We start from the raw sequence: 27,942 nt of genomic DNA, 5'->3' as shown, positions 1-27,942 counted from the left end.
CTTCCCTGGTGGCTCAGTGGTTAAGAATCCGCCTGCCAATGCAGAGGACACGGGTTTGAGCCTGGTCCGGGAAGATCCCACATGCCGCAGAGCAATTAAGACCATGTGCCACAGCTACCGAGCCCACGTGCCACAACTACTGAAGCCCGCGCGCCTAGAGCCCATGTTCCGCAACAAGAGAAGCCACCGCAGTGAGAAGCCTGCGCACAGCAACGAAGAGTAGCCCCCGCTAGCTGCAACTAGAGAAAGCCCGTGTAGCAATGAAGACCCAAAGCAGCCAAAAATAAATAAAATTAAATTTAAAAATATATATATCAAAAAAAGAAACGTGTGTGGCCAAAGTATTAAAAAAAAAAGTTTTTCTTTTTGCTTATCAACGGTTTCCAATTTTTTCACAATGATCATATCTTCCTAATAGACTGTTTAAGGAAAAATAAACTTAGTGGCACAAGAAATTATAGAATTAAAAAAAAAATCACTCTATATTTTGTGTTTTATAAATGTGAATTACTAAGACAATCCTTTTGTGATTTGCTCTCTTGGAAAGTTCATAATGCTGTTCCTTGCTAATTACATCACCTGTTACAGAGGGTGGTTTAGAAACACAGAAGTTAGCGTTTTCTTACAAAACTGAAAGTCCCACTTCTCATACATGTTGGCTGCCCAGGCCCCTTATTCACAGCTGCCGAATCTTGACATTGAGCAACCCCTGGGCACAGGAAACCCTGGGTTAGGGAGTTCTCCTGGCATGGCCCACAGAGGCTTAGACAAGAATTGCCACAGAAGCATCAAAACAATAGAATGTGATGTCGTGGGCATCCCAGGGGGGAAATAATGCTAGTCTGAAATGCATTTTTGCATCATTGATTCTCCCTGCTGATTGAGCCCTGTTTATCTCATTTGGCAGATCAGCCTCAAAGTGCATGAACTATTTGTGCCTCATTAGTTTCCAATAGATTGATTTTGCTAGGGTTGCGAATTGGCCGTCTTGCATTGCAGCCCGCAGGAGCCGGCTCTGGCTCAGCCTCAGGGCACAGGCACATGGAACAGCAGCAGCCCCTGCAGTGCGGCCACCGGAAAGAGACTGAAGGGCTGTCCTACGGCCACAAGGACAGCAGTGCCTTAAGTCTTTCCTGGAACCAGATAAGATAAAATAGGGACATATAAGAAAGCAAACAAGGGCCATCTCTGCTCTCTTTTCTTTCTCTTTCAACGTACATACTCTATTTGGCACCTCCCTCCTCTTGCCCCCAAATCCCCCCATTCCCAACCTTAAGCCCCTCTTCAAAAGTAAGAAAAATAAAGATAACATTAAAGAAAAATTAAAATAAATAAAATTGATGACCAGTTTATAAAATAGTGAGTGCTGAACTACTTACAATATAATGATTGGAGAGAAAAGCAGAATACAAAACTAAACATACAGTATGACATTGCTTTATAAAAAGTAGACACAGAAAAAAAGATTAAAAGGGAAAAAGCAAACCAAACGGGGATAGAGGTAACTTTGGACATTGAGGGATATGGACGCTTTTCTTGTTTTTTTTTCCTTTAAACTTTTCTGCATTTTCAAAATTGTCTAAAATGATTAGTAGTACATATACATATCCTCAGAAAATTTTTATTAAAATATATAAGGTAATAATACATAAAATAATAAAGCGGCCCATGCTTTTCATTCAGCAAGGTATATTGGTTCTGCCAGTTAAAAGAACAGAAAACTGACCCAAGCTAGTTTGGCAGTTCCTCAAAAAATTAAACATAAAGTTACCATATGACCCAGCAATTCCACTTCTAGGTATACATCCAAGGGAATTGAAAACATATGTTCATACAAAAACTTGTACATGAATGTTCATAACAGAATTGTTCATAATGACCAAAAAGTGAAACAAACCAAATGTCTATCAACTGATGATAGGATAAACAAATTGTAGTATATGTATACAGTGGAATGTTATTTAGTCATAAAAAGGAACAAAGTATTGATACACGCTACAACAAGGATGAACCTTTTCCACATTACGCTAAGTGAAAGAAGCCAGACACAAAAGGCCACATACTGTATGATTCCATTTATATGAGATGTCCAGAATAGGCAAATCTATAGAGACAGAAAGTATATTAGTGATTGCCAGGGGCTGGGGGGAGAGGGGAAACAAAGGGTGACTGCTAATAGGTGTAAGGTTTCTTTTTGCGGTGATGAAAATGTTCTGGAATTAGTTTGTGGTGATGGTTGCACAACCTCATGAATATACTAAAAACCACTGGACTGTATACTTTTAAAGGGTAACTGTTCTGATATGTGAATTATATCTCAATTAAAAAAAAAAGAGTGTGTCTATCACACTGTCTTGTAATCACCCATGTCTTTATCAGTCTCTCCCACTCCATTGTGAGCACCTCGAGGATGAGGGCCTATCCTTGTTCTCTGGTTCTCCAGCCCTAAGTAGAGGACCTGGAACAGAGAGGGCACATGATATTGTTAGCTGAACGACTTGAGAGTTCTCTTCCCACAAGCCTAGGGCTACCTGGCTGGCTCTGCTCCCAACCTTCAAGAATGGTCTGGGTCAGGAATTCCCTAGTGGTCCAGTGGTTAGGACTCGGCACTTTCACTGCCTGGGCCCAGGGCCCGGGTTGAATCCCTGGTCGGGGAGCTAAAATTCTGCAAGCTGTGAGTCGAGCCCAGAAAAAGCCTGAGTGTTAGAAGCCCTAGTTCAGGTATAGTATCTTCTGGAATCTAAGAGTGGAGCAGCCTTCAGTTTAAATACCAACTGGTGGAATCACATTGTTTAACTCCATTGAACCTTGTCCAGGGGTCACACTGAGTCAAACAGAGGGGCTGCCACTGACCCCTTGGGGTCCTTACTTTCCTCCTGTTGGAGTGCTCACCATGATTAACCTTCCTTCTTTGGAAGTGGCAGCCTGGGCTGCAACAGATTCTGAGAACCAGGGTCTAGCATGCTTTCTGGTTCTGTTCTAATTCTAATCAGGGTCAGATGAAGAAGCCCTTGGTTCTTTTGGCCTAAGGGAGGTGATAGGTATCTCTGTCCACTTCTCCCTTGTATAAAGTCCAGTTGCCCTTACTCCTTGGGCCGTAGGACGATTCTTTCAGATTATCTCCTTCTTACAGAGTCAGATAAACAGGTAGGCCATGCAAGCACAACTTAGATTGCCAATTTAAAAAGGGCTTCAAACATCCCTGGAAATGTGTGATTTTCCAAGACCTCCTCTCACAGAGAGAGCCATGCATGCCTGGAAGAATCGCCTGGTTCAGCCAGTTGGGGCAGCAGGCAGGAAGATCCCTAAGAGGCATGGCCCAGTGACTAGAGATGGTCACTAAAATAGCATTCATAAAAGTGGGTCGAGGTAACCGAAGGTTTAGAAGACAGGTTTAAGAGACAGGGCAAGCAAGTTTGGAGACAGGACAGACTTGCTGAGGTAATGGAGAAGGGCCGATACCCGATAGGCACGCCCGCCATCTTCCCTTCTGCCCTTTCCACGGTGCTCAGCATCTCCTCTTGATGAATGCTGACAAAGTGTTGCTAACCTTCCCAGGACACCCATGTGACTCAGTATGGCCTTGTGTAATGAGTTCCCCCAGTGAACTCTTCCAATCACCACTGACAAGCTTCCAACAGCTTCCAGAATGTCAGTTATTACCTTAACACCATTACTGTTGATTTTTTAACCTTGTTAAGGTTATATTAGTTTGGTGAGGCTTGTTGCCCCATTTCTGCAATTGCTGTATTTTTTCCCTCAGGACGTTTAAAGTGACCTGTCTTCCTCTCCTTTGCCGTCTCTCTCATGTTCTCTGGTTCCACCCCTCTTTCCCTGTGCCACCTTTTTTTCCCTCTTCCTGGCTTCCTCCTTTTATCTCTCCAGCCTCAATCAGAATGCATCTCTCAGAGTAGTCAGCTCTATTCACCAACCATAAAAATGGTTTTCTCAAGTAAACGCTTCATTAACTGAATTACTTTAGAGTAGCAAGTCTTTCTCAAGTAAACGCAGCATATTCTAATTAATGAATCCCCTGCCCAGTCAGAAAAAAATGGGTCTCCCAGCAGCAGCTGCCTTCAAACTGCCCCCTCCTCTTTTCTTTTATTTTTTAATAAATTTATTTAGTTTTGGCTGTGTTGGGTCTTCGTTGCTGTGCGCAGGCTTTCTCTAGCTGCAGCAAGTGAGGGCTACTCTTTCATTGAGGTGTGCAGCCTTCTCACTGCAGTGGCTTCTCTTATTACGGAGCATGGGCTCTAGGTGCAAGGGCTTCAGTAGTTGTGGCTCATGGGCTCTAGAACGCAGGCTCAGTAGTTGTGGCTCACAGACTTAGTTGCTCCACAGCATGTGGGATCTTCCTGGACCAGGGATCGAACCCATGTCTCCTGCATTGGCAGAAGGATTCTTAACCACTGCACCACCAGGGAAGCCCTGTCCCCTCCTCTTGTCCCCCACCCAAACCCTTGACCTAGGGCAGGCCCTTCCATTAATACAGTGGAAGTGGACAGAAGTGCATTCTGTCCTTCTGGTTACTCTCAAATGTCCACCCAGCTCAACACTTTAAACATCTTATTTTGATTATCTAATAGCATGAAACATTCTCAAAGCCAAACCTTACACCCTTGGTCGAATACAGTACAAATGTATAGAGTTGGGATTTTATTATGTACACATGCTTTCATCCAAGCAACAACATGTGGCATATTGGAGCAAGCGTTTTTTAGATTGATGAACAGCGGCCTGAAGGCTAGGCCATTGGTGTGACCCATTCATTTTCACCTCGGCCCTGCTTCCGAAGCACAGCGATGTCCTTGCCTGCTCTCATTCTCTACCTGGCCCCTTCCTGACCAACCTCCACCCGTCTCTCCAAAATCCCCCAAAGCAGCATCTGCTCCCCCTGACCTCCAAAGAATGCGGAATTCTTGGATCTGGCATCCCACGATAGTCAAATCAGTTTTGTGCCCTCAGGCATGAGTGTAGAGATTTGCTTCTCAGTAATTCATCAGCAAGAAGCAAGAGAATCCATTCTTTAAGGAAGTTTTGCTCTTTCCACTACTTGCTTCATTTTCTTCAAGATGCTACAAAAGAAATTAGGTGCATATGGCCACCAGGGTTTTTAGTGATTTAACACCAAAAGGGGTTCATAATTCCCTTTCTCTCATTTGATTTTCTTCTTCCCTCCTGGCGTTCTCCAGCTGATATGTCTGAAAATGACTACAGTCAATCTTTTGGGTAACTGGCGAAACAAGTTACCCAAACCAACACATTTTAAGAAAGCATCTTTCACAACTTGGCCTCCTAGTAATATTAATAATAATATCCTCTTGGGACTTCCCTGGTGGCACAGTGGTTAAGAATCCACCTCCCAATGCAGGGGACACAGGTTCGAGCCCTGGTCCAGGAAGATCCCACATGCCACAGAGCAACAAAGTCCGTGCGCCACAACTACTGAGCCCGTGCTCTAGAGCCCGCGAGTCACAACTACTGAGCCCGTGCGCCACAACTACTGAAGCCTGAGCACCTAAGAGCCCGTGCTCTGCAACAAGAGAAGCCACCACAATGAGAAGCCTGCGCACCACAGCGAAGAATAACCTCTGCTTGCTGCAACTAGAGAAAGCCTGCACGCAGCAACAAAGACCCAACGCAGCCCAAAAAAATTTTTTTAATAAAAATAAATGCTTATATGAAAAAGAAAATAATACCCTCTTAGCGAGTGCTTATGTGTCAGGCAGCGTGTAAGCACTTTACATGCGTGCTGTCATCTACAGCTCACAAGTAAACCTGAGGAGGGTTGTGTCTCCCTCCTGTTACAGATGAGGGACCTGAGAACTTGCACAAGAGTTCCACGTTAGGCATTGAAGCCAGGATTCTGCCCACAGGCTTAACCACTATACTTCCCGCCATCTCTAGATCATCTTGTTTCTTTCCCTCTCTCCCAGGGTGTGTGATGCTGAAGATGGAGGAAAGGCTGACGACTCTGGGCTGACATCTACAAAATCCTGCTTGACCCTCTCCCAGTCCCTCACACTTAATGGCCTGCTTGAAGGATGCTTCCTACAGCACGTTTATGACCCTGGTTTGTGTTCTTGACCCTCCTGCCTGATATTTTAATTTCTCTCCAACAGTGGAAGGACTGCTGGGAATAATCTGATGCAGAAGAAGAGAAAACCAGGAGTTACTAGTAAGATTAAATTAAATGTAAGCACATTTTTAACAGTGTGTAAAGCATAGTGCTAAGCACTCTTTGAGATGAGCAGACACAAGCCAGGACATCATGGAATTTACAATCTGGTGGGGAGAGAGGATGAGGAATAAGACTGCATACATATATACATGAGTTCATGCCAAATATGGTGAATTCCATGAGAAAGGAATAAATGAAGTGCTGTAGGGCTGGAAAGCAGGGAGTGCTCACATTTCCCTGGGGAGCCAGGAATGAGGCCATATGATATAAGAGAATGGCTGGGATGAGAGTAGAAAGCCCCGAACTTTACTCCAGACTCGGTCACTGATATACTATTGTACTAATAAGGCCTTGGTATTTCTCCTCCCCAGGACAGGCCACATAATTTATAGGACTCAGTAGCAAATGAAAATGTGGGGCCCCTTGTTCAAAAATGAAGAATTTCAAGATGGCGAGAGCAAAGCAATACCCAAATGTGGGACTCTTCTTAGCACGCCCATGAAGCAGGACTTCCCTGAGCTTCTGCTACCCCAGGGGTTACCTTTGGGAGGTGGGGAGGCAGGTCTTACCGGCACCTAGCACATGGCCTGCTACTCAGATGAATCATGAATGACTGGCGACAACAGTGAGTTGACATGAGTACACATGATGATTTCTTGGGGCACTTTCAGTGTTAAAATGTTATTAGACCATGATTCTGAACACTTCTTGAAGGAGACATTTGAGATGAATCTCGAAGGATAGTAGGATTTTTCTTTCCCTTTATCTTCCCTGTTTCCCTTCCCTTCTGTCCTTTCAGTATTTTCCCATTTATCTCATAAACCCTAATGACATACAGACTGGAACCAGCAGAGGAGTACAACATTTGAGGGATGACTCAGAGACTGAGGCCTCATTAAAGATTTCCCCAGGCAGTTTCCCACTTATAAGGGAAGGCCTTGCCGAGAGATCAAATCTCCACAAGTAGAGTCTGATTTTTCATTTTAAGATGATTTTGTTTTATTTTCATTGAACAATTTGATGGATGTTTATGATGAAAAGAATCAGAAAAATATAGATGAGGGAAAAATACTCATAATCCTACAAGAAATAGTTCTAATGAGATTGCAGTGCAAAACTAGTTTTCAACCTACTTTTCTATTCAGGAATATGTTATGAGCATATTTTTGTTAATGAGTCAGTATACTTTTTCATTTTTCATGGCTGTATGATATTCTTTCTTATGGTTGTACTGTAATTTTCTTAACCAATCCACTCAAACTGAACATTTGGATTGTTTTTGATTTTTTTTTTTTTTTGCTATTCTAAGTGGTGTTACCCTGAATTTGCTGAGTAGGCAATTTACTTAGTTACTCCAGCAGTTATTTTCCTCCTCTGTGGATAAACTCAAGATAACAGTAGCATTTCTTCCTGGGGTTGCTGTGTGGTATTGGTCAGTTAATGCATGTATGAATGGACAGTTATGGTCAGTTAATATTAAACTGGTCAGTTTATGCTCTTAGCATAAATACATTATACTGCACAGCGGACTAGACATGCAGTCAGCCCTCCCTAAACGCAGGTTTCACACCTGCAGATTCAACCCAATCAAATGTGATCAAATTTTCTTCACAGTTGGTTGAATCCGCAGATGTGAAATGCACCGATTTTGGGGGGCCGACTGTATTCCTTGTACTACTCCATTTTAAATAAGGGACTTGAGCATCCACAGTTTTTGGTATCCATGGGGTCTCCTGGAACAAATCCCCCACAGATACTGAGGGACAAGTGCATTAGCCGTTTCATTACTTTACAGGCCCAGGAGGAACTGCCTCCCTTAGATTGTGGTGGAAGTTAATAGTAGAGCCTGCAAAGCCGGACTTCTAGTCTAGTGTTCTTTGCAAAACAGCAGGATGAGGTGCAAGCTGGGGGACACCTGGTCTGGGGGCTCCCTAGATTGAATAGCTTTCTAGTAGTTTCTTGTCTCTTCAGTTGTAGAATAAGTTCCCAGGTGGCTAGGAGACTTCTAATTTTTTTTTTTCTTTACACAGCAGGGGACAGCAGGTGCTCAGCAAAGACTTGACACTGTTCCTTGACATCCAAGAACCTTAGCAGATGTGTTTCCCATCAGCCTGTGCAGTCATCAAAGCCTTTCTTTCCCTTGCACACACAGCCTGTTAACTGGGAACTGCCCTGGCTGAAGATTCTCGCCAAGGGCAGCTGACAAAAATCAGTTCTGTTCAGCCCAAGGGATGATTGCCCCACCTTCAGGGATGCCCCAGGGATGTGGGAAGCTAGGCGTGGAGGGAGCATGTTCCGGGCCGGTTACTTGCTGGCGGTGACCTTGGGCAAGAAGTTTCCCCTCTCTGCGTTCTGTTTTCTTTTTGTAACACTGAGGTGGACTGGAGGAGGTCAGGATGGTATCACAGTGGTTACCTCTGAACCCATCTAGCAAAGTACTCTTCTCCCCACTTGCGCATGACCCTGTTTTGTTTTATTCACCCTATTTTGCACATTGCAGATGATCTTGTTTATTTATTCACTCGTTTATTTGCCTGTCTCCCTCACTAAAATGGAAGCTTCATGAGCGGAGGGGTCTTGTCTGTTGTATTTTCGGCAGTAACCCCAGGGCCTAGTATATGCCTGCCATAGAGCCGCTGAATAAAAGTATTACATGAATGAAATCTCAGAGCCTGGGTTCCAATGCTGATTGCACCGGTTTCTGTGTGACTTGGACCAAGCCGCTTAAACCATTTCAGTTTTCCCACTTGAAAAATATGGATTAGTAATAGTGACTATCTTAAAAGACTATGAGGATCAAAAGAGAGAAAAACTAAGAAGTATTAAGCATACTGGCTGACATACAGTATAATAATGATAGTAGTAAACATTTATATAGCGCGACGGCCAGGCACTGATCTAAATGCTTTACATACGTTAACTATATTAATCTTCTCTATGTCCTGTCCTGCGAAATAGGTACTGGTTATTATACCATTTTAAAGATGAGCAAACTGGGGCACAGGAGTTGAGTAAGTTATATGTACTCAAGACAGGTTAGCTGTTTTTTTTATGCCTAAGATTCCTTCCCAGCTCCCCGTGGGCGACCCCTCAGAAAGATCAGAGGGCGCGCCGGGCCAGCCTCCCGCCCAGCCCGAGGCCGGCCGGGACAGAAAGGGTTACTGGGACCGCGCGCACGTTCTCGACGGGAGATCCGCGGGCCCGCGCGCCGGGCTCACAATGCTGCGGGGCGGGGCGGCGGGGCACTTCATCGCCTCCCATTGGCGCACACGCCCCTTCCTGTCACTGCCGGGTCCGGCACCGCCCCCTAGCACCGCCCACCTCCCAGGCGCCGCCGGAGTGGATGGTTCCAGACGCATGCTAATGAGGGGGCGGCCGCCGCAGCTCATTGGCCGGCCGCGGAGTGTCGGTGAAGTCAGCGCCGAGTCCCAGAAAAACAGAGCGGGGCCAACTGCAGAGTGTAGTGCGAGTTGGGCAGGACGCGCGCAGCTGGCCCGCCCGCCCGGAGACCCGCAAGGTAAGCCCGCGCCAGCGGCCCCTCAGCCCGCGCTCGCCTGATTGTCAGCGCCGGCGCCGGGGGCGTGCGCCGGCCCGGCCCCCGCGGGCGGCGCCTTTGTTCCACGCTCGGGGGAGGCGCGTTTAAAGGGCCAGCTGTTGGAAGGACTTGAGGGACCCCCTCCCCCAGAGCATCCCCCGTGGTCAAGGGGAACACCGTGGTCCCCCTCGGCGGAACCCTCCTTCCTGCCTGCTTGGTGGATCCCCAGTCTTTAAGGGAAAGTTCCCCAGGGTGCGGGGGTTTTGGAGGATTCCAGGTTTTTGTCTTTTTTATTTTTTGTTTGTTTTTATTGGTGGGTGGGGGTACGTGCGATCATGGCCTCTGCTAGGAGAGAATGTCCGCCTGCTTCAGGCTGGCTGCAATTTGGGTGGGTGGAGGAGACATCAAAGCCCGCGTGGGTTTGCGCTGTAAAGTGAAACTACCGAGGAGAGGCTCCTCTGCAGTAGCCAGAGGAGGAAGGAGGGAGCGAGCGGCAGGATGGAGGCATCTCAGGTGTGTTCATTCATCAGCATCCCTCTGGAGGAGAGGAAGGCGGGAGGGCAGCACGGACTACCGGTCTGGCCTAGGACCCGCCAGAATGAGCGGGTACGTTTGTGTGTGTGTGTCCGTGTCCGGGGACGCCGGTGCCTGCTCATCTGCCCATGCTCCTTCATCCCTCAGTGACTGGCAGCTTCTTGCTAGCCAGCTCCTCACCGAGATGAACAGAAAGCAACTCCTTTCTCCGAATTCCCCGGGCATCCCCGGCTCTCCTCTGGCTTCTTTCCGAGGTGGCTTCCTTGATAAGCGCTAGCGCCATTCAAGATAGAGGGGGAAAGAGGCTTGAAATCATTACGTTTTATTCACAGGGGAATGTGCTGTCGAATTCTGCATCCCCGTGCATCCGCTGTCGTAAGATGGCTTTGAAATTCACCAGTGCATGCTTTCTTCAGGCAGACAGAATTTATTACGCTATTACATTGCTACATAAAAGCAGAAAGGATCCCACTGAGCGTTGCTCGTTTTATCCAGACCCTGGATTTTCCCAGCATGTTCTGGCTGAGCCTTTGGATTTTTTGTTTTAAACTGAGCGCTGGGATACCCCTCCTGTCACAGGGCCGACCTGCTGAAATCGCCGGAATTGATTTCACCGTCAATAGGAGGGAGGTTCATTTAGAGATATCATGGAGCCTGTCTGGCATGGCAGGCCTCTGACATCACCCCCCGCCCCCCACCCCTTGCGCCCTTTTTCTCTCCTAAGTGAAGGCCAGGGAGGGCTTGTCTCCATGCCCCCCTCCTTGGTTTGTGAGCTTCTCGAGATTCAGTTTTGTGTTTTTGATTGGAAAGGTGGCTGGGTTGTGATTGAAGAGAACGGAGTGGATTAAGAGTGGGGTGGGCAGCAGATGGGGACAGCAGCCTCAATGACAGAAAACATATGCTGGACATTTGGGGACTCCAGATCTCCAGCCCTTAGAGACAGGTGAGGTTGATGGGTGTGTGTGGAGCAAGAGGTGTGTGTGTGTGTGTGTGTGTGTGTGTGTGTGTGTGTGTGTGTTGGCTGTGAGGGAGCGGTGGAGAGGAGGATGCTGCCAGCAATTTTGTGCCCCACCCTCTTGATGCTGCCTTAAATAGCTCCTTGCCATCCAAGCTCTGATGTTTCAGGCTCTTGGCCTGAGGGGAGGGGAGGGGAGGGGAGGGTTGGTCTTTTGGTACCTCTGCCCTGGGCACTGTTAGAGTGGATGGTTAGGAAAGGGTTAGTTCTCCAGGGGTTGCAGAGAGCTCATTTCTCTGCTGGAGGGCGCTGAGTTGAACTAGCTCAGGTGACTTCCCTGCAGGGTATTAGCAACTGAAAAGAAATGCTTTCTTCCCCTTAGGACGAAGAGCTGGGAGGGTATTGTCACCGTCCGTACGTTTGACACTCACCTGCTGTTGGCCCTTTCCTCCTGTTACCTCCTGCTTTCTTTTATTCTAGTTGGCGAGTTTCCGTGAACTCTTCCGAAGATACTGGGAATATTGGGAGGTGAGGTAGGAGTTGTGGGAAAGGACTAGCAGATGCTTCTTACTGGCAGAACAAAGAACTGTGCCACTCTCCCTTTCTCCCCTCTCCAAAATACAGTCCCATATAGATAGCAGTCTGGGGTTTTCTTTGCAGAGAATGAATGGGCAGGGTTCAGGAAAGAGAGCTTGTATTAGGCAGCATTAGTAGTCATCTGGCCATCCAAACTTAGCTCTGGCCCCTCCCCTGGACTTGCAAATAGATTTGCTGTAGAGGGCACTCCCTGGTAATTTGGGATTTAATCTGTCTCTTGAAAAAGGAAACGGATGGTATCACAAAGCTTTGGTGGAGGTCCTCTGGACCAAAAGCAGGACAGCTGGCTTTGATCCAGGCTCCAACCTGCTTTGGGCTTTGGGCTAGTGGCTTCCGCTCTCTGGGCCTGTGTCCTTGTTGGGAAAGTGGAGGGCTTTGGGGTAGATTGTTTTCCAGGGTTCCCGACAGCATTACTGTTCTTAGATTCGCAAGACAGTTTGTGATGGCATTTCTAGATTCTTTGCTAAGCTGATGTTAAATTCACAGTATTACTCGATGGCACGAAAGAAACATTCCAGGACTCAGCCTTCTGTTGGATTCAGATGCATCTGTTCCTTGATTAGTGTGATTGGTAAGGTTTTGCTGTATCTAAATAATTTAGAGCTAGAACAGTCCAGAGTGAGACACAGCCCCTCAGTGTGGGTGGTTGGTTGGGAGACCAGGTGGGGTGACAGAATGCTGAGGAAAGGGAGTTTCTATAGTTCATTCTCTCTCCCTGTGTATGTTTAACTCACTGATTTATTTATGGTTATACAGGTGAATGTTTAGATGTTTAGAACCTGAGAGTTGGAAGAGACCTCTGTGATTGCCAGGTTCAGCCCCCCTCACTGAGGAATTTGAGGGGTTGGGTGGCTCAGCCATTTGTTCAAGGTCACACAGCTAGCAAGATGCAGAGCTGGGCAAAAATCCCAGGTGGATAGATTTTAGGTCTTGTTCTAGATACACCTCTTAAGTCCCCTCTTCCTCTGAGAGAAATGATACTAAGATGCGGTAGAGAAAAGAAAGGAGAAATTAGGGGCAGTAGAAGGGAGAGGTTGGGGAAACAGACCAGGTAGGAGGCTGGGGGCAGGTCAGATGAGGAAGGGGAAAACAGACACCAGGCTTGGAGGAAAAAGGGATGGAGCTGGAAGGGGGAGGCTTTATCAGCTGTGAAATAGCAGATTTCTACAGCCCTTAGAGTGAAGTAAGTAAGGAGAGGCTTGGCTTAGACACGGGTTGGGATGGGTGAACGGAGTCCAGGCCAGGGTTGGGACTGACTTGGAGTCTCTTGGGATCTCTCTGTTGACCCTCAGATTGCAGTGTGTGGTGGAGGCTGATTTAGTTTCAGGGCCAACTCAGGCCTTTGGAGCCAGTGGGGCAGGCAGAACTTGAACACGTGGAAAGTCAGATGTGCCGGGAGTGATGCTGGAGAATGCTGAGGTGGGAACCCATTCTGCTGAAGTTCCAGTTTTGTTTTGTTTTTTTAATTTAAAATGAAAAAAATTTTTCCATGGAATTTTTTTTTCAACTCAAACAGCATTTTCTCCACTGACTCTCATTGGTGCTTTGTACATTTTATGAGATAGCGATTTGTGTGATAGTGTCTCTTGTACTTCCTTTTCAGAGGAGATATTGGAGGTGACTGATTTACTGAACTGTAGCTCATATGGAGGGAGCTTCCGGCCTATGACCTGAGCTAAGCCTCAGAATGTTTAAATGAGCAGTTAAAGAGCTGGGAACAGTGGTTAACCACATTAGTAACCATTCAAAGGCAAGGATAAAAGGTGATAATACTTTGAAGTCTATAGCCCAAGCCTACAGCTGGCCATGTACAGTGTAATTTACTTTGGCCTAGGAAGTCTTTCTGTGGATCCTTTAGTTGTTCCCTCTTTTTGTGTATGGTTACTCATGTCTGTCTGTCTGTCCCTGTATCTTGCTGTCTTCCCATCCTTCTTTTCCCGCACCCCCCGCTCTACCTTTCTTTTTCTCTCCTACTATTACACCTTTTTCTTTGACCTCCTCCTCCATCTTTTATTTACTGTCAATAACATAGCGCTGTAGTGTATTTTAATATATTTATTGTGTTATTAAAATCTCATCCTCTCTGTTCTTAATTTGAAATCAGTTGAGTTCACTTTTTTGAATGTGTGTATATATGTGTTTTACACACAAAAAACAAACAAAACAAACCCAATTAAATTGCTTTTTACTTCTGTGTGGCCTTCCATTGATTTTTTTTTCCTCTGCTCCTCTTCTGTGGTCAGTAGTGGCTCTTTACAGAAAAAGAAATTTCCCAGCTCACTGTCACGTGGATATTATTGTTTTTATAACAAAACCAGCTACAACAATAGAAAAAGTTTCCCCCTTGTTTGTGGACACAAAGGACACCCTCTCCCAAGAGATGTGCCCTATTTCTTGACTTCCTCCCATGGAAAGAGTATTTCCAGCGTATTCTCTAACAGGGGCCTGTACTGTAAGGGTTTGGAGGAGCTGATGGGGGAGCTGAGGTTTTATCAGTGATCCTGGTAATGCTTAGAGTGTGGGTGGGAGGGAGACAAGAGAGGACATGTAGGAAAAGTTCAGTGTGGTGGTTTTTCTTTATTTCCCCAGGCAGATCTAACTCATCCGGCAGTAGTAGGACCCAGACCCCTTTGGAAAAGAATGAGATGCTTCTCAACTTTCCCATTCGTGTTGGGACCCAAGGGACATCTTGTGTGACACAGGGAGTGTAGGCAGCCACTGACAGGTTGCTGTTATGAAGTCCCGGGTGCTTTGATGGATGTATGCTATGGTGTTTTAACCTTTCTTCTGACTCGTATTAATTATAGAGAAGCCTGAGTCTTGATGCTCAGTGGTCAGCAGATAGTTTAGTGTCTAAAGTGGGCCTCTCAAACAAGAAGTTGCCTTGAAGTCTCCAGTTTTTATGTTAAAAATTCACGTGAGGGGACTCCGTTGGTGGTCCAGTGGGTAAAACTCTGTGCTCCCTATTGCAGGGGGCCTGGGTTCAATCCCTGGTCGGGAAGCTAGATCCCACATGCCTCAACCAAGACCCAGTACAGCCAAAATAAATAAATATTTAAAAAAAAATTCATGTGAGTTTTGTATTCTGTAATACATCTGTTCTGGTTTTAGTATAAAAGTATTTAAAATGCTTTACTGTTGACTACAGTTGATGGTCCAGGAAAATGCTGTGTTTGTCTGGGGTCTTTGCTTGTCCATGCCCGCCCTAAATATGCACAGCAGGTCCCAGACCCCAGCCAGAGAAGCCAGCAGTGGGGCAGGTGTCACACCTGGGGTGCTGGGACCTGCCCACTCACGCATTCCTGCTGACTCTGCCAGACCCACTGATGTCCCGTCATTCAGAACTCTTACACGTTCCCCTGGTCTTTGTCCACTCCCCGGAAGGCCTGTTTCTCCTTTGCCCGGCTGACTTCTACTCCTTTCAGACGCCCTCATGTCTCAAAGAGGTGTTTTCTTCCTGTGTTTGCCTTTCAGCAGTAGCTGTTTCCCTGTCTTCTCTACCAGATTGTGAGATCTGGCAAGAGAGAATTTGTTTCAGCTCTTTTTTTTTTTTTTGCGGTACGCGGGCCTCTCACTGTTGTGGTCTCTCCCGTTGCGGAGCACAGGCTCTGGACGCGCAGGCTCAGTGGCCATGGCTCACGGGCGCAGCCGCTCCGCGGCATGTGGGATCTTCCCGGACCAGGGCACGAACCCGTGTCCCCTGCATCAGCAGGCGGACTCTCAACGACTGCGCCACCAGGGAAGCCCATATATATATATAGTTTTAAAAGTCAAATAACACTGCAAGCCTTATAAAGAAAGCTGTGTCAGCCCTCCTCATCCTGGTGACCCACTCCCCAGGGTTAGTCACGGAACACGATTTTCTGTTGCTGCAGGAACAAATTACCACCAATGTAGTAGCTTTAAGCAGCACAAATTTAAATTACAGTTCTGTGGGTTAGAAGTCTGAAAAGGGTCTCACTGGGCTAAAATCAAGATGGTAGCAGGGCTCCATTCTCTTCCTTGCGTCTTCCCCTTTCTGGAGGCCGCCTGCATTCCTTGGCTCATGTCCCCCTTCCAACATCTTCAAAGCCGGCAATGGCCGGTTGAGTCCTCCCATGCATCACTGACCTTCTATCATAGTCACATCTTCCTGACTCCCTTCTCCGTCCCTCTTCCACTTTTAAGGACCCTTGTGATTACTTTGGGCTCACCTGGATAATCTAGGATAATCTCCCTGTTTTAAGTTCATTTGGTTAGCAACCTTAATTCCATTTGCAACCTTAATTCCCCTTTGCCATGTACCATGCTTATGGGTTCGGGGATTAGGGTATGGGCATCTTCATCTTTGAGGGACCATTATTCTGTCTACCATAGTCACTTCCAACCCTTTTAGCTATTTCTCTTGATATGGCTATTGTCCTGCTATGGACTAGAGGAGCCCTTATTCCCCTTTTCACTCCTCCTCTCCTCACTTACTTCCCTTCCTTCATGTCCTCCCAGTGTGATTATGTCACAGTTTTACAACGATAGTCAATACTTATATTATTTTGACTGTGTAAATAGTGTTCATGGCTGAGCCTTATAGTTGTACTGTAATGAAATTTCCTTTCGTGTATGTCTCTTTTTTTTTATTTTTTTGAGTTAATAATTGCTTTTTTTTCCTATTTAGTTTCCTTTGTACTTATTACTAATTCCCAGTGTTTCTGATGGCATTTTAAAATATCTCTGTTTTATAACACAAGTTCCTTTTTATTTCACTACAGTCTTTTTGTCCTTGGAGACCTCCCTCCCAGAGGCCTCCATCCCTCACCTTTATTCCCTGCTGATTGACCTCTAGACCTGGGGCATGACTCATCATGGGGAATTCCCTCACCTTGCTCTGGGTTGGATCCTCTGTTTCCTATTTCTTGATTTATTCCTCAGGAGTTTCTGAGAGAGGGTCTGTACAACTTGATCACCTCACATTTGCATGTCTGAGCTGTTCTATTCTATTATACATTCACACTTGATTGGTGGTTTGATTTGTCTAGAATTTTAGATTGAAAGCCGTTTGCCCTTAGTTTTGAAGGCATTGCTCCGCTGTCTTCTAGGTTCCAATACTGATGTCAGAATTTGGATGCTATCCTGATTCTTGATCATTTACGGGTAACCTGCATTCTTCTTGCGGAAAGTTTTAGGATCCTCTTTCTTTCCCTGTATTTGGATTGTTCTTGCTTTAAAAATTATCATGCTGGCTCCTTGGTGTGCTCTTTTGATCTGAAGACTCAAATTCTTCAGTTTGGGGACATTTTCTTATATTTTCCTCTGTTAATTGCATTTTCTCCCCTTTTCTTGTGTTTTGTCTTTGGAACTCCTATTACTTGGATGTTGGACATCCTGGGTCAAGTTTGTAATTTTAAAATCTTTTATTGTTTTCCATTTTGCTTTACTTTTTCTTTTTATTATTATAAATTTATTTATTTTATTTATTTTTGGCTGTGTTGGGTCTTTGTTGCTGTGTGCGGGCTTTCTCTAGTTGTGGAGAGCAGGGGCCACTCCTCATCGCGGTGCGCAGGCTTCTCATTGCTGTGGCTTCTTTTGCTGTGGAGCACGGGCTCCAGGAGCGCGGGCCTCAGTAGTTGCAGCACGTGAGCTCAGTAGTTGTGGATCACGGGCTCTAGAGCACAGGCTCAGTAGTTGTGGCGCACGGGCTTAGTTGCTCCGCGGCATGTGGGATCCACCCAGACCAGGGCTCGAACCCTGGTCCCCTGCATTGGCAAGTGGATTCTCAACCACTGCACCACCAGGAAAGCCCTTGTTTTACTTTTGAGAGACATCTTCAGCTTTATCCTTAATAACCCTTTTGAATTTTTAATTTATGCTTTCATGGTTTTGCTTGCAACATTTTTGCATGCTTTACTTTCTAGAATTTGCTAGTTCTCTGAAGGCTCATTTTTCTTTTTTTGTTTTGAATAGCATCTTGTTCTTGCTTCATGGGTGCAGTAAACCCACTTATATGTGTTGTATTTCGTTTTTTGGTGTTTTTCTCCTTCCCCTGCATTGTCTTTGTTTCCTCCAAGTCCCTTTTTTCTGCATCTTTTGGTTACTGTATTTCCCATTGGAACCATCCTTCCATGCATCTGATCCTTGACTGTCCATTTATATTTTAAGAGTGGAGACCAAAATGCTGATTGGGCACCTGTGCAACAAGAAAGGGGCTTGTGAACCTCGTGGTACAGTGATTCATTAGAGAGCCTCCCTTTCTTCCACTGAGGACACCTAGAAATCAGTGCATATAGATCTTTTCTCTGGGAATGTTGGGTTTTCCCGGAGAGGAATGTGCCTGGGGGTGTAATAGCCTGTTTGTTGCTCCTCCTGGGAGCCTTGATGGGGAAGGAGGCTGGGTACCCTGTCTGGTATGCAGATTTTCACTCAGTCCATCTGTTTTCGGAAAGTTGCCCCCCCTCTCCCTACCTCCCTCAGCTGTGTCTCTCCCTCAACTGTGTCTGAATCCAGAGAGTCTCTGGTGTAGTTGCCTAAAAACAGTGAACCTCCACCTCTTGCCGGCTGAGGGAGGGAGGTCACCAGACTGAGCAGATTGCAGGAGAGACCCTGGCATCTTTTTGCTCCTTTCGCCAACTTTCTGCAGGCTCCCCTCTTTCTAGTCCCGTCCTGCTTCTCCCCTCGCAGTCCTTGGTGCCCCCCATTCCTGAGCCTTCTCCTGTTCCTGTGACATAAGTCACCATTTGTTCAGTGGTTTTCTCCCCTACTTGCACTCAGCAGAACAGATGAAGTAGAAACCCGAATCAGCGACCGCATGGCAATCGGCTCTGTCTCTTCCAGAATTCTGTTAACATATCTCATCAGCCATCGTCTCCTTTCCATTAAAAAACAGATTCCTCTGCTGCCTTTTCGTGGGGTTCTGGGAGAGAGCAGAGATAAATGTGGCTGTTCTGATCTGACCAGAAGTTCGTTTCATCTCTTTATCCAAGCCTTTAAACAGGTGCCTGATATATAGTATATTCCCAAGAAATGTTTGTTAAATGATTGGACGCATGTTTCTAAGATGGTATACATACAGCAGCTCCTCAGATTTTCAAGAATACCCAACATACAGTTGTCCAGAAATAAATCCATTGTTTATTCTGAGATGGATGTAATAACAAGCAGTGGGCAGACCCTGCCACTCTCCCCCTGAAGGGTCGGATAAGAAGTGCTGTGAGATGGATTATAGACTGTTGGGCTGGTAAGTGATGAGATCCAGGTGCCATCTCCAGCCCCATCACTAACAACTTGGGTCACCTTGAGAAGTCACTTAACCCATCTGAGTTGTGGTTTCCTCAGCCTTTAAAGGGGCTGTTCGTCAAGATTTGATTCATTTCACTGCCCTGAGTGCCTGCTGTGTGCAAGGCACGGCGCAGGGTCCCTCTGGGTATCTCTTTAGTTCAGTATTTTGTACATGTGTCTGTTATGGCATGTGTCACACTGAGTTGATGGTGTTTGGTTTATATGTCTTTCTCCTGATTGTCCTTCAGTAACTTGCACGGGGTAATGCTCTGCAGATTGCACCTCTTACCCTTTCTAGATATGGGCCCCTGGTGAAGGCTTACATTATAGCTCTCTTTGTATCTCCTGGGTCTGCCACAGTCCTCAGCTCATAGGAGATGTATGGAAGCTTAGATTTTTGCACTTAGAAAGAATACAGCAAGGAGACACGAAAACGTGAGTTGCTCTGCCAGGATCCCCAAACCTTGCTTGGAGAATAGGGCCTCGCACGTTGGGAGTCTAGCTGTATACGCCGCGGCTCACTTATGGAGGTGCGGAGGGGGGGACTGAATACATTAAGTCAGCGGAGATAGCAGTCCTGGGCCACAACCCTGACACTGGAGGATTGTTCCCCACACGCAGATCTCAGTCATGTAGTTGTTTAACCAGCCTTACAGTGAACTAGGATTGGACTCATACTAACTAAGAAAGTGACTTACAGATATAATCCTGTATTTAAAAATGTTTAAGTGCTGGGACTTCCCTGGCGGTCCAGTGGTTAAGACTTCACCTTCCAGTGCAGGGGTTCGGGTTCAATCCCTGGTTGGGGAGCTAAGATCCCTTATGCCTAAAAACCAAAACATAAAAGAGAAGCAATATTGTAACAAATTCAATAAAAGACTTTTTTAAAAAATGGTCCACGTTAAAAAAAATCTTCAAAAAATGTTTAAGGGGTCTTTCCTGGTGGCGCAGTGGTTGAGAGTCCGTCTGCCGATGCAGGGGACACGGGTTCGTGCCCCGGTCTGGGAAGATCCCACATGCCGCGGAACGGCTGGGCCCATGAGCCATGGCCGTTGAGCCTGCGCGTCCGGAGCCTGTGCTCCGCAATGGGAGAGGCCGCGCCAGCGAGAGGCCCGCGTACCGCAAAAAAGGAAAAAAAAATGTTTAAGGGCTGTTTCATAACTTATTTTGTTTTTCCCAGACCTGTGAGCTAGCGTGCCAGGACTAGTAAGTAGAAATTTCAGGGAGATAGTTTAGCTCCGTAGAACTTTTAGAAGATTTGTCTCCATCCATTGTCTTTCATCTTGAGAGGTGCTCCCTCTCTTACTGCTTTGGGAGGCCTGAGCTCCTGGGCAAGCTGAGGTTAGATGTCCGCTGGGCAGGGAACCTGAAGAATCAATGCTTGGGTGTCAATGAAGTCATATTAGAGCACCTGAAAAGTCCTTTGCTTTTGATTTGTTCAACAAATAGTTAACTGAGCTCCAACCATAGGCTGGGGTCTATGCTGGGCTCTGCGAATACAGCAGTGACCAAAGAGAAGTGGCACCTGCCATCCTGGAATTTATAGACTAGAGTTGAACTTTCCAGTATGGTAGCCACTAGCCACATGTGACTATGTAAGTTTAAATTAATTAAAGTGCAATACAGTTTAAAATTCAGTTTCTCGGTCACACTAGCCACATTTCAAGTGCTCCATAGCTACACGACACTAGCAGCTGCCCCATGGACAGCGCAGAGAAAGAACCTTTCCATCACCTCAGGATGTTCTCTTAGGAGACGCTGGACTACAGAGCTAAGAGTCTCTGTTTCTAGACCAGGCGTCCGTGATCAGCCTTGTTTCACAGTCGAGGCAGCTGAGGCACAGAAAAGCCATTTGTTTAAGGTCATGTGGCTGGATGGGCCTGAGCTGGGAGCAGATCTCTTACCTTGGAGCTCGGCTCTTCTCTCTCGGAAGTGAGGTCGGGGAGCAGTGACGAGGCGTGTGATCTCTGCGCTCAGGCTGCTTGGGCCCCCATCCTGGCTCTGCTGCTCCCTCAGGCAAGTTTCTAGTCTGTACCTCAGTTGCCTCACCTATAAAGTGGAGAAAACAGTAGTGCCTCCATCACAGGACTGTGTAAGTCTTTAGAGCTGTGCCTGACACGTAGTAATCACTCAGTAATGCTGGTTGCTGTATTGAGAATGAGAAGGGGACTGAAGTTATTGGCAGAGTCAAGGGGGCGTTTTCAAACAGGAGACCATGGAGTGGAAAAAACATTGGCAGGCAAAGCTGTGTTTGTAGAGCCGACTGACCACCTGGAGAGGGACACATAACTGAGTACGTCTAAGCCAGGGGCTGCTTCGGTCACGTGAGCTGATGTGAAAATGCCAGTGTGTTCCTGAAGCCGTCCCAGCTCCAGTACTGGTGACTGGTACTCGAAACAAGAATCCTTTTGATGTCTCCTTCCTCCTGGTCTGCCTCTACCCACAGCCATTTCTCTGGTCCCCAAACATTCCTCCCCTCTCCCCCCCACCCCTGACATCTCCACCTTGGAAGGATGAGGTCAGAGATGTTTGCCATTACCCCTGCGGAGCAGAGGGATGTGCCAGAGAAGTGCAGCAGAGAGAAGGGATCCTGGTCTTTTCTTAGCGCTTTCTATCCCTTGGTGATTTGCATTCCCACGATTGCTCAGTCCTGCAAGCAGGTCCATGTAATGTAGCTTCGTGTTCCAGAGGTGCCCATTTTGCTGGGTGAAGAGAAAGAGAGCTCTGCTGTCAGCCCCAGGGACGGGATGGTGCCCCGTTTGAGAGGTGAATCCCTGCCTGCACGTGGAACTTTTGTTTAAGAAGTGCTTCAATAACCACAGTCTCATTTCACTTGTTAAACAAATGCTGATGAGCAATGTAGACATAGGCCCCGCCCTCCTGGAGTTTATTTCCTCATTAACACCCTGAGGGCTGGGCTCTTCCCTGGCAGGCGTTCAAGTTTGTTTTGGGTTTTGAGTAGGAAGGTTATAGTGTGGCAAAGTATGTGGGGCGTGGGGGTAGTGAGGACACGCTAGACATGCATAACCCATGTGGCAGGTAGTAGAGAAAGGCCAGTGGTGGACCTGAGAAGTCAGGCGTGTAGTAATGATCGACCCAGGAATGACCTGTGAGCAGTCTGTTCCTGGCAACCTGGATTCTCAACGTGCCGTAAAAGTGCTGCCTGAGTTCCAATACCAATGAGCAGGAATACTGACTACCGTACCTTAACCTATACCTTGCTCTGCCGATCTCATTCCCATCTGGGCCTTGACTTTTCAGCATCGTGGGGATGTTCTAGCTCATGGCAGTTGTAATAGAAATGGGTGGGGACGCGGAAACTCATTACTCGTTTGTATCATGCCTTATATGTCGATTATTAACACCTGCCCGCAGGCCCACCTTTGAGCTTGGTCTCCCAGTATGAAGTCACTAGGACATAACGTGTGAAATCCTAACAGTCACTGCCAGTCCCTGGAATGTGTATGGAACCTGGAGGCTGTGCACGTGAGCAGTTCCCTTGTCTGATGTGTAAATAAATAGTTCATTTGCAGGTTGTTCTCCACTCAGAGTTGGTCTTTAGTCAGTGCAGATCCAGTGTTGGGTGACTGTTTCCCACAAACACAGAATGATGGTCAGGGGTTGTAGCTGCTGATAACAAATTAACAGGAGAGAAAATGGGAACATTTTCATGGTACGTCGCTGTTAGGGGGTCTTTGCAAGGCTGCTCTAGCATACATACTGCTGACCCGTCTGTGCTTGGGCCTCTCTTTATAGACAGTGCGCACAGCAGGCAGGATCTGGAAGGCAGGGATGAGGTAAGAAAGGCTGGAATTGGATTGGGGAGATATGAGTTGCTGCCCCAGTGGCCCGGGCAGTGGGCTGGAGAGCGGGCCAGGGATCTCGAGGGAGGAGTCAAGGCAAAAGTAGGAGCTGGGCTGCTTTAAGCAGGACAGAATGAATCAGGCTCCAGAGAAAGCAAAATCCCAACAGGGACAGAAAATAGAGTAGCTGGAGAAAGCTGGGGCTTGAGGGAGCCCAGGGCCTCCGCAGGGTTTTGTGGTGGGTTGCTGAAGATTAGGCTGCCAGGCCCATGAGCCTGGGCCAAGACGGTCTCAGGCCTTTTAGGACTATTTCACTTTTGCTTTGTGGGGCCTTTAGTTGGACCTGGTGCATTAGTGAGCCAGCACCGGCAGGTGTGAGGGGGCGAGGACCCCCCTAGGACCTGGGAAATGTTAGTCATGCCTGGGCACTGATAGAAGATACGGCTCCTCTTCGAGACAGCTGCTGCAGCAGGAGGCTCCACAGCCCGCCAGCCTGCATTACAACCCACAGTCTTGGTTTTATCTTTAATTATTAAAGTCATGGGCTATTTAAACACTCACCTGAAGCATCATTGTAAATAATTTTCCCTTCTTGGGGTCAAAAGAGCTCCAGTAGGGAAGAGGTTTTGTGGCTGTGGTTCTGGAGTGTCCGGGTTGCTCTCGCAAGGAACATACACCTGGGCAACCAGAGCACCCAGAGGATGCCCTTGACCGTGGGTACGGGTACACACCTCCTTGGACTGTCTTGCAGATTGGCGTTTATTTTGCATAAATCCTTAGTTCAAGGAGTATAGGGTTTTCCTTCTATTGTAGGCAAGGAAGAAGCCATGCTGTTAGAAGATGTAAAATATTTAACACTCTCTTTAAAAAATTAAACTGCCCAGGAGCCTTTGATTGGTGGTGCCCATGGCAACATGCATGGTTTTCAGGAGTGTCTTCCTGTGGCTTTTGGGCTCCTAAGAAGCAGAGGAGGGGTGGGGGAGTTGGGGGGAGGCGGGGGGGGGGGAAGCCTGACACCGGCAGGACTGGCTGGGAGGCAAGAGAGCCCACCTGCTGTGCTTGGCTCGGTGGCTGGGCATGTAGCAGGGCTGAGTGACCCCTTCAGAGGCAGGAACTGGGGGGCAGTCTGTTTTGATAAGTAGAGAGGAGTAAAGGGGAGGAGAGGAACTTGGAGCTTGTTCATTCATTTTGTTTTATTGGCCTCTGTTAGTCCGTGACACTTAGGCTTCTCTGTCCAGCCTCAGGACTTCTGTCCATGCAGCTTCCTTAGCCTGGAGTGCCCTTTCCTCCCTCACCTAGTTAGCTCTGCTCATCCTTCAGGTCTCAGCTGAAGCAGCATATGCCTGGAGAAGCCTTCTCAGACCCCCCAGAGCAGATTAAACCCCCGTGTTTGAGGCTGTCCTGATTCATTGGTTTTGGACAGAGCATTCTGCACAGCGTTTGTGTCAGCCGCTTTGGTACACTTGTTTGGCCAGTCCTGTTTGTCTGCCTACCCAACAATCTGTAGGATCCGTGAGGCAAGCAGCCAGGCATTCTATGCCCAGTGCCTACCTAGCATGTGCCTGGCCCACAGGAGGTGCTCCCTGTGTGTGGAGCAAATGAATTCATTTACTAAGTTTTCAGGTCTGTCCCAGATTCTGGGAATACAGAGGGAATCAAACTCCTTCTGTCCTCACAGAATTCCTGGCCTAGAGCGGTGGGTGAGTTCTCAAGGTCGCTATTGAGAGGCCGAGAGAAAACATTATCAGTTAAAGTTCTATTTATTCTTTAACTCAAATAGAAGAAAGATGTAGCTTTCCTGTTTATATTGATAGTAGTCCAGATTTTATCATTATCAGTAAATATGCTCAAAGCGATTTTACTAATAGGAAGGTATGATCAAAAAGTTTGGTGACCACTGGTCTGAAGGGAGAGATAGGCACGTGGAAGAGTTTTTATGCCAAAGCGTGATGAGCGGTAAGTTAGGGCAAGTACAGGGGGCAGTGGGGGCCACACAGGAGGGGAGCTGGACCCAGCCCGGAGGAGGGCGTTCCTGCTGAAGGCAGGGTGGCGTGAGAAGGGCAGAGGCTTCAATAAGGCTGGAGTATAAGACAGGATGAGGGCCTGCTGGACGCCCCTCCTGGTGTTGGGGGGGACTGAGAATTGGGAATACCAGAATGGATGAGACGGGGCCCCTGTCTGCAGGGTGGACACAGTCTAGTGGGGTCTCCTACTAGAACTGTGCAGATGTGCCTTAGGAGAGAGAGAGAACCTGGAGTTCAGGAGAGGGCGGGTATTTTGCTTAGGAGGGCTCAGGCCTAGTTATGCTTCCAAAAATCTCCCATGCCGAAGGTCACACAGCCCCCTTCTCTTCATTGCAGGAGGGGAAGGGGAGAGAGCTGGGGACTGATTTCCAGCCTCTTTCAGAACCCCTGTCAGGGTTTGGCTTCTCCATGACATTCTCCTTCATCTACTCGGGGAGATTTTTACCTTAATGTGATTTAGACACCCCAGCCCCACCCCCCGTGGGCTATATTTTCTGGGTTAAAAAATTGTATATGGGGCTTCCCTGGTGGCGCAGTGGTTGAGAGTCCGCCTGCCGATGCAGGGGACACGGGTTTGTGCCCCGGTCCGGGAGGATCCCCCATGCCGCGGAGCGGCTGGGCCCGTGAGCCATGGCCGCTGAGCCTGCGCGTCCGGAGCCTGTGCTCCGCAACGGGAGAGGCCACAACAGTGAGAGGCCCGCGCACCGCCAAACAAACAAACAGAAAGTTGTATATGAACAAGAAAATGGCTCATGGTATATGTGAGTATGCATATTTGATGTGTTCACTTACCTGTGTAATCCTACACGCTTCTTTCTTTTTAAGTCCCAGGGCTTGAAGTAATTATGTAATTGGAATCTACATAGTGTGGCTAGATAAGGTGTAATTAAAGAGGAAAGCCTAATTTTGGAAGAATGATAAGAGGTCATTTGACTCATTCTGGGCCCAAATCCAATCTTGGGGGAACAGTAAGAGGTCACTTGGATGAATGGAGCTTGAGGCCACCCAGGAGCCCAGACTGGCCTGCTGGACAGATTATGCTTCAGTTCCCTGTGAAAGCTGTTCACTGAGCGTCTTCTTGGTATGGGTATCGTACGGGGCCCAGCAGGAGTAAGGAAGAGAAGGTCTGGATCTTAGGGAGGACACGGGTGAGGGGAGTGGCACATGGGCTCGAGGACAACTAGGAGATCCTAAGGTGAAGATAGGAAGACTCCTGGGGGTGGAGGGGGAAGGTGGATAGGGGAGGGAGTCACAGAGCAGATGGTGTCTCAGCGGTGCCTTGAAGGGTAAGGAGGGTTTCAAGAGCGAGGACAAGCACTTTCTGGCACCTTAGAGGCACTCGGATAATGTTTGTGGAGTGAATGCCAGGCTGAGGCTGGAGCTGGAAGGAATGTGGCCAGGTTGTTGGGTGGCTCTTTGTGGTTTGGTGAGGAGATAAAGCTCAGATAGCTCAGAAGCATGGTGACAACAGGGGCCAGGAGGATGCCAGCCTGAGGCCCTCAAGTCTGGAGAGGGGGGCTTGAAGGGCAACAGGATAGGGAGAAAGCCAGGGAGGGAAGACTTGCCAAGGAGGGAAGTGATATGGGCCAGAGTCTGGGGAGAGAGCTGAGAGGAGAACATCCAGGAGAGAGGGTTAGGGGCGTGTAGGGGAGCAGGGTCAGGCCAGGTGGGCCAGAGCTGGTGAAGGCGGTGCCTGGGGGTCGGGTGTGTAGGGCAGGAGAGGTTTGATCCAGTGGGACAGAGGAGCCCTGGCAGGTTGTTGAATGGGAGAGTGGCATGAAAAAGGCTTGCTGTCCTTGTCCCAAGGTGATAGGGACCAGACAGTGGCCCCTTATCACTGAAGAGTTACTGGTCTTGGTGATAAGAAGGAGACTCGAGGCAAGGGGAGAGGTGGAGGTGACTGTGGGCTTCCCTGCCTGGGAGATGGTGATGCTTGGGACAGCAGGGGACCTGGCTGGTGAGAAGGAGGGTGTGGGCAGAGGCTTCATGTGTCTGGAGAGCCCAGAGACCCCTGTTCTAACCCAGCCCTGACTCTGAACTAGCTGAGAGATCTTGGGCCAATTCCCGGATCTCCTGCGCTTTTTTTTTTTTGGTCAGTAGGCACCTCTACCCTATGGTTCCAGCTCATCTCAGACAGCAGAGTCATTTCAGTCCTAGGGTTTGGACAAGGGGAAGGGTCTGGTCTGGAGATCTGTGAATTTGTGAGGCCGCCCCACAGAGAAGAGAGAAGAAACCGCAGGTTTTTGTCTTCCTGGAGCGGGCAGCGGGGGTGGGGGAGGGGCTCTGGGTGACCAGGTTGGATGAGAAGTTGTGGGGAGAAGACCATCCAGACTCACCTGCCCTCTCAGGGTGCTTATGAGACTCTGACATAAGGAGTGTATAACGGCCAAGCCTGGACAGTGTTGAGGTCACCGCTCCATTCGGGGGTGGAGCAGGGGAGGGGTTAATCGTCCTGGATTCACAAAAAGGAAATTCTCTGGGCAGGGAACTGGTTGTTAGTGAACTCCTGCCCCTCCTTCTCTCCACCTGCCCCTCCCACCCCACTCCCCAAGCCAGCCTTTGGGAGACTCTGGCCTTGGACCTTTAGGAACAGAGTCTGTGCAGAGAAGCCTTCCTGACAGAGGAGGGCTTGGACAGAGCCTTGGGAAAGGAGAGAAGGAAGGACTTTCCAGAAGAGGAGATTGACATGGAGTTACAGTATAAGACTTCAGATGGAGAGTCCAGAAAGGAGGGCACATGTTTTTTGTTTTTTTAAAAAATAAATTTATTTATTTATTTATGTTTGGCTGCATTGGGTCTTTGTTGCTGCGCGCGGGCTTTCTCTAGTTGCGGTGAGCAGGGGCTACTCTTTGTTTCGGTGCGCAGGCTTCTCATTGCGGTGGCTTCTCTTGTTGTGGAGCATGGGCTGTAGGTGCGTGGGCTTCAGTAGTTGTGGCACACGGGCTCAGTAGTTGTGGCTCACGGTCTCTAGAGCTCAGGCTCAGTAGTTGTGGCACACGGGCTTAGTTGCTCCGCAGCACGTGGAATCTTCCCAGACTAGGGCTCGAACCCGTGTCCCCTGCTCA

The 27,942-nt window shown here is 47.8% G+C and overlaps 1 protein-coding gene across 1 annotated transcript in view; it reads left to right on the top strand.

Moving 5' to 3' along the window:
- Window positions 1-9,585: 9,585 nt before the first annotated feature.
- SORBS1 (sorbin and SH3 domain containing 1) overlaps window positions 9,586-27,942 on the top strand; it is a 237,035-nt gene continuing 218,678 nt past the window's right edge. Inside the window, exon 1 of the mRNA XM_060125606.1 lies at window positions 9,586-9,698. The gene's annotated coding sequence lies outside the window, so the exon portion shown is untranslated. The remainder of the gene's footprint in view (window positions 9,699-27,942) is intronic.

The sequence above is a fragment of the Lagenorhynchus albirostris genome, chromosome 16 (assembly GCF_949774975.1).
Source record: "Lagenorhynchus albirostris chromosome 16, mLagAlb1.1, whole genome shotgun sequence".
In the NCBI taxonomy this organism is placed as follows: domain Eukaryota; kingdom Metazoa; phylum Chordata; class Mammalia; order Artiodactyla; family Delphinidae; genus Lagenorhynchus; species Lagenorhynchus albirostris.
Note: the sequence above shows the minus strand (reverse complement) of the source record. Positions and strands in the feature narration are given on the sequence as shown.